Source organism: Montipora capricornis, chromosome 13 (genome assembly GCF_036669925.1).
Source record: "Montipora capricornis isolate CH-2021 chromosome 13, ASM3666992v2, whole genome shotgun sequence".
Taxonomy (NCBI): Eukaryota; Metazoa; Cnidaria; class Anthozoa; order Scleractinia; family Acroporidae; genus Montipora; species Montipora capricornis.
The window spans coordinates 20502463-20509652 of NC_090895.1; positions in this window are offsets into that span (position 1 = coordinate 20502463).

Sequence of the window (7190 nt, forward strand, 5' to 3'; positions counted from 1 at the left end):
CTTTAATTGATCGAACAGTAAATGTTCGCCCACCTTCAGTTTCATTTTTATAACGTGGACAATTAAAATTTAGGTTACTAAAGCGGGTACTTCTATTGTGGGTGTCAGAGTTTAACTTTAGCATTTGCTTCAGGTAGACTGGCGTCATTCCTAAGATTCTCTTAAGGAATAAAGAACATCTAATTGCATAAGATTCATGGTAAAATGGTATCCAGTTTAATAAGTTAAACAGTGAAACAGAACGAGAGCGGGGTTCAGCGTCCAAGATGATTCTTGCTGCTCTTTTCTGTAACTTAAAGATGCTATTTATATTTCCTTTTGATGTTGATGTCCATATATTGGCACCATAAAGAATAACAGGCTTAATCACTGCTTTATAGTAAATTTCTCTTTGGTTTCTCCTCAGATATGGGCTAATATGTTTCAGCAGGCCAATTCGTTTTGAAATCTTTCTAGCAAGGATTTCACAATGATTTGTGAAGTCAAGATCTTCATCAACCTCGATTCCCAGGATTTTATGTGAATGGACATTCTCAATTGGTGAATTGTTTAGAATTATAGACAGTTGATCTACACTGCTGCTCTGTGCTAGAGGGTGCTTTTCCATGCGTTTTCTTAGTCTTTTTCCTTGAATAAGCATTGATTTCGTTTTCGTCTCGGTGATGATCATTTTGTTCATTAATGCCCACTGTTGGATACTTTCTAAGTCTTTTTGAATATTGTCATTCATTGGTGTGATGTTATCCCATCTTGAACTTGATACTAATGTTGCATCATCGGCGTAGATATTCATATTTGAATTTTGGACGTAAAGTGGGGCATCATTTATGAAGATAAGAAAAAGCATGGGGCCAACGATGGTTCCCTGTGGAATACCTTGGTTGATTGGTAACAGAGAAGATGTACATCCGTTCACTTTCACACATTGTTGTCTGTCTGACAGGTAGGAGTGAAACCATTTCACTACTGAATCACTAAGGCCGTACATCTGAAGTTTCTGCAGTTAAACTTCGTGATTTACGAGGTCAAAAGCCTTTTTGAAGTCGATTGAGATCATCCCAGTTACCTTTTCATTATCCATGTTAAAAAGCAGATTATCTGTTAACTGTATAAGGGCTGTTTCTGTAGAGTGGTTTCCTCGGAATGCAGATTGATACGTAAAGATAAGATTGTTTTCATTTAAATAGTTTGTGAGTGACTTCGTTACGTGTCTTTCAAGAATCTTGGAAAGCACTGGTAGGCCTGCAATGGGTCGATAATTATTGACATCATCTCGAGGTCCATCTTTGTGCAACGGTGCAACTAGCGCAGTTTTCCACACACTTGGAAAAACACTGCTGTCAATTGAGATGTTCATCATTTTCACCAAGGGGTTTTTAAAGCTGGTGCAATCAATTTCAAAACTCTTGCGCTTAAGCCATCATTGCCGGTAGATTTATTTGTTGGTAATTTATTAATATATTCTAGAATGTCTTTCGCAGTGATTTGAGGTATGTTAAAAGGTTCCACGTCAGCTGTTAGTCTTGAGGTGATAAAATAACGAAGCTTTTCGTTGACGACATCTTGGGTGTTACTTACATTTAGGCGTGACGCCACATTGACAAACATCGTATTGAGCGACTCAGCTATTTGAACTGGATCATCAATGGTGCCATTGTCTGTTTTTAATTCAGTTATTTTAAGTTCACGTTTTTGTGTTCCGCTGAGAGCCTTTAGAGCATTCCAAATGCCTTTTGGATTTCCTTTGTGCTTCTCTATTGATTCCTGGAAATAATTCCTTTTTGCTTTTTTAATTAAATTTGATGTTTTGCATTTAGCGTGTTTGAACTGATTCCAATCTGCTTGAAGATTTGATTTTCTAAACCAAGTTTTTCTTAACCAAGTTTGATATAGAATATTAGCTTTGCAAGGCCACAGTGAAATTCGAGTCAAATAGAGTTTATGTTACCTACAAGGTCGCATGGTCTGGCGAGCTGCATGATGGACAGGCCCGCGAGATATGTTGCCGCATAATTTAATCCCCTTTTCCGTCCCGGGAGTCCGTATATTTCTTTTAGTCTTTGGAGCGGATCCAAAGCAGCAATCTTAAATTACAAGATACAAGCTACAGCAAGTTGCAAAATTGTTGAGACACTTTCATTGAAAAACACCTTTTCTAGCTTCCAATGCCCGCCGTATCTAGATTTAAACCTTTCCCACTTCCTTTCCCCTCTCCCCTTTTCAATGTTGACTGCTTAAGTTTGCAACATTTTTTTGTCTTGCTAGCAACACTGATAAGGAGGGGGGGAGGGGGAGGGGGCTGCAGTGTAAGAGATAATAGGGAAATGAAGAACGTCCCAAGAAGGTGAAGTGTCTCTACTATTTTTGCAACTTGTTGTAGCCTCTAGAATGTACAGTTGAAAACTCAACCGTAAATCGTTCGACCTGTCTTATAAACAAAAACATAAGAAAAGAATCCTTTTCTTTTGAACTTGACACATTTCAATAAAATACTTATACACGCATCTTTCAAAGGAATCGCATCTTTACCGAGATGTTGCACAGCTTAAACCTTAACAAAAGGAAAGTGAGCAACAGCAGCAACCTTTTGAAGTACAAACATAACGAAAATGAAGATTTGGTGGTCCACGGTATAAATTCTTTCACAGCAGAGGAATTTCGACTTGAACTAGCTGGTGAAAAAAGAACAAACCATGAGACATCTAGGTCCTGAAAAAGAGCATAAAACGTTATGCGGAATCTTGGTTTTCACAGCAAGCTTTTTAAGGTTTGTAATAATCTTGAAACAAAATGGTGTCTTCTTGACATTTTTGGATGGCTAAGAGAAAAGACAGAAGATGACTTTTATTGTGCCTAGTGCGCATGCGCTAGCCACTTTGGCCATCATGCAACTTTTCAGAAAGTAAAGAGTGTATAACATCGGATCCAATCAGCACTCAAATTAAAGAACCTTATTCACCCACTTTACATTGCGCGCCCACATTATTTCAGTCGGCATTTTCAGGGCCCTCGAAACTCTAAATAGGCCTTTTGCAACAAACGATCACATGGTATAAAATCCGCCATTTTGGAGGGCAAGCTCATTATTATTCCCCCACTGGGACATTAAAACAAAGAAAAGTAAAGCTTGACTGGTTCAGGTCTCTTTGTTTTAATGTCCCAGTGGGGGAATAATAATGAGCTTGCCCTCCTGAATGGCAGATTTTGTACCATGTGATCGTTTGTTGCAAAAGGTCTATTTTATGACTGTATAAAGTAATCTGTTTTCATCGGACATCAAATGAGCTATATAATTCTGCTTTCCATAGGAAAATAAGCTATGTTTATTAAAATTTCGGTTTCTAATATTATTTATGTATGACTTGCTCTGCGCAACATATTATAGAGTCGAAACGGAATCGTTGTTGAACCATCTGCTCTTGGAATGGCGGCGAAGAGTACCGAAATTGGGAATTCCCCGATTAACGACTGGAGCGATCAGAATTAATGTATTATCATTTCTGGAAATGAAGAAATAACTTCTTGGACTACATTGTAAGGGATCACGAACCGCGAATCCACCGTTGGATCGATAATTCTGTTCAAATATCGTTGTGCGTGTCTTTCACTCAGGCTGCCGGCAAACATTTGAATACCGATCTCCATCACAATCAGTAAAAAGCCTTTTTCCATTGCTGTTCATTTCATTTTCTCGCTGATGATAAAACTGCGGTTTTGGAAGCAAACTTGTGTTTGACAGCTACAACTGTGTATTGCGCGCGCCACGCGCCACAGTTTACTTTATAATCGATTATCGCTAATCGCTAATCGCTTGCATTATTTAAAAAGAACTGGGCGAGCAGCGAATTAAACTATCTGCCTTATTGTTTTCATTGCGAACTGATTGGGAATAAAATAAATATGGGTTGCTTGCTTTTTAATAAAGGTCCAGTTACAGGTTCAAACAACAAAGTACCATGCGTAGAAACTGTATATCTCTCTTGAATTCACTGCGGACGTAGCTCTACGCTTAACAGAAAAGCGCTCGAAATAGTAAGGTATTCTGCTGTCTTTCTGATCGAAATTTATTTAATTTCACAGGATAATCCTCTTCGAGGATCCTCGAAGTGTTTTTATTTCCCTGACAAAATTTTTCTCTCGAATGCAAAATAACTCAACGATACCTGCCCATATATGGAAGCAGGCTCTTCAAATTCCTGGATAACAACAACAAACAGGTGCACTTTAAAGTTCAGTGAGTAAGGATTTTAAAGATACTTTCGTTTTTACTTCGTTTCACCGATAATTAACCGGATACACGCGAAGGAAAGCCAATGGTTGGTCTGCGTTTCTTTTATTTCGCTTCGTTTCACTGGATAGTTGAAGCTGCAATCAAATAAGTATCATGCTTCATTTGAGAAAATTTACCGACACTTTTTATCACAGTTTTTACCCTGACTTTCTAAATGGTCCGGTGAAATATCTTGTCAGCCATCTTGCCGCTCAGATTTTGCACCCATGTTAACTGCGAAAATCGTATTCAATGCGACAGGACTCGCTGACGAAACAGTCAAAACAAAAACCTTTTGGGATAAGCTGATCCTTTTCGGAGGATAAAGGAGCCTCGTTTGAAGATAAGTGAGCTTGTTTGTGATTTTATAAATGGAAACTGCTTTTATAAATCTCAAAGATCAGGACTTCACAATATGGCCCCCAGTTTTTTATTAGTGGGTAACGCTATTCACCGGATAAATCACTATCCATTGGATCATGAGCGCACTTGGTATCGCTATAACGTATTCACTGGATAGACTAAGGGTGCTTTCCTTGGGGATGATCCGAAAAAGGATCATGTTGCATCAAAGGGACCGAAAAATCCTTACCCAGAGTGGATTTATTGGTTCCTTTGATGCACCGTGATCCCAGTGATCTTGGATCAGTGATCCTTTTTCGGATCATCCCAATGGAACGTACTCTAAGTGACTTATCCAGGGGATAGCACTGTCCATCGCTTGAACAACTAAGTGATTTATCCAGGGGATAGCGCTGTCCATCGTTTTAACAACTGGGGCCTCTTCTGCAAAATGGATACAAACAACTGGTTAAATTCAACATGGCCGCTGAACAAAATGCTAAATTGCTTCTCTTGTCACCAACTCGCACGCCTGATAGTGCATGCTCTGTTGACAACAGTAACAAAGACCTCCTGGATACTAGAACGAATCCGGATACGTGTAGATGGGAAAATTCAATTTGAATACGTTACGTGTGGAATTAAAAACGTTTGAATCCGTGGAGAAAGAGTTGCGGATTCAAAAATACCCTCCAGCCTTGTCAGCGTGGAGAAAATACAAAACAAATGTTGCTTTACGATGCTTTAGAACGAGGCTATTTGCATTTAAGCAAAATAATAATTAATTGCCGCCATCTATGGTACGATCTATGGGAGCGCTACGGGTGGTTTTTGTGTATTTTTGGAGTAATAGATCGTTTTCAATGTAACGCAACAAAGAAAATAAAATCGAAACTGTTCCATGAAATAAGCCAAAAACTTGGAATGTTGTGGGAGATACATTTATAAATCGCCTCACCAATTCTCAGGCCTTTGCGGTACAGTGTACATCGTTTTTGAGTTATTTGTAGAAGTGTGTCACGCAACTTTATAGAGTTTGGTATGAGCCGCCACGATGATGCACCACCGTTGGGCAAAAATATGGCGGCCAGAAACTCACACGAACATCAGGAATTCATTCAGCGATAAAAGCGCTTACTTTTTTACTTTTAGTATTGAGTTTGATATTCTTGCCTTTACTTAAGACATTCTTTGTTTTTGCCTTCCTTTCGATATGATGTCGTTAGACCGACCCATATCCAATGTTCTCCAGAATTGGCGTTTTAGTCTATTTGCGTTTGTGTGTTAATTCTTTAGCTAGTGCGGAATGTTAAAATATCTGTGGTACGCAGTTTATCAGATATTTGTTTTGCGCACGTCCCCAAAAGAATTCGTATAATTCTCCTTTAGAGTTATTGGTAATCAACTCTTTTGTGGTAATGTTTTGCATATTGGTATAAATTGTGTCTTTAAGGTGTGAATTGTTCCTTCGGGCCGAAAACTGTACGAACGATACATGACGTTTTTCTTGTTGCTTTACCAATTATTTATTTCGTCCGCTTTATTGTTCTCATGTATGTTTTAGTTTCTTTTATCAAGGTTTGCGTTTGCGCAGTCATTCCTTTTTGTCGTGTGTCTTGTGTTGATCCGAAGAATGCTGGATCGGCTGAATGACTAGATCATGGTAACGTCCCGGATATTTTTTGTAGAGTCAAAGTAAGAAAGATCAATATGACGTCGTTCGACCGACCCACATCTAATGTTCTCCAGAAATTGGCCTTTAGTCTGTTTGCGTTTGTGTTCTTTGGCTAGTGCAGAACCATTCTTTAAGCAGCCGTTGAGGAAGATCTCCTATGTTGACACTTAAACAGCACCATTGTTAAGATTTTATTCAGTTTCGTTTGACGCTCAGTCAGTTTCAGTGATCATTTCTCAATCCACCTTGGCCTTTTTTCCCGAAGCGACTCCAATTGTCATGAAATGTTAACAACGGAACCCATTGGGAACGCGGAAAAAATACGAGCCCCAGGTGGGATTCGAACCCACGACCCTCCGCGATCTAGTTGGATTCTCTAACCACTGAGCTACTGTAGACTGTATGGTGAGTAAGGGTGAAATGTTGGTCTTTGACTCGAGTTACATCACGCAGCTACAGAGTCAAATAACGACTGACAGAATTGCTCATAACTGCATCGCGCAGTCACCTTAAAGCATATCTGAGATGCGGCCAACCAACAACCCAACTGAGCGAATGTGAGAATGACAATGGAAGCCATTGGGAACTCGGAAAAATCCGAGCCCCAGATGGAATTTGTACCCACGACCCTCCGTGATCTAGGTCACGACTAGATCCGACTATCTCACGGAGGGTCGTGGGTTCAAATCTCATCTTGGCTCCATTTTTCCGAGTTCCCAATGGTTCCATTGTCATTGTCACATTCGCTCACTTAGGTGGTTGGTTGTCCGCATCTCAGATAATTATGGTTTAAAGTGACTGCACGTTGCAGTGATGAGCAATACTGTCAGTCGTTATTTGACTTTGTAGCTGCGTGAGGCAAGTCGAATTAAAGACCAACATTTCACCCTTGCTTACCATACA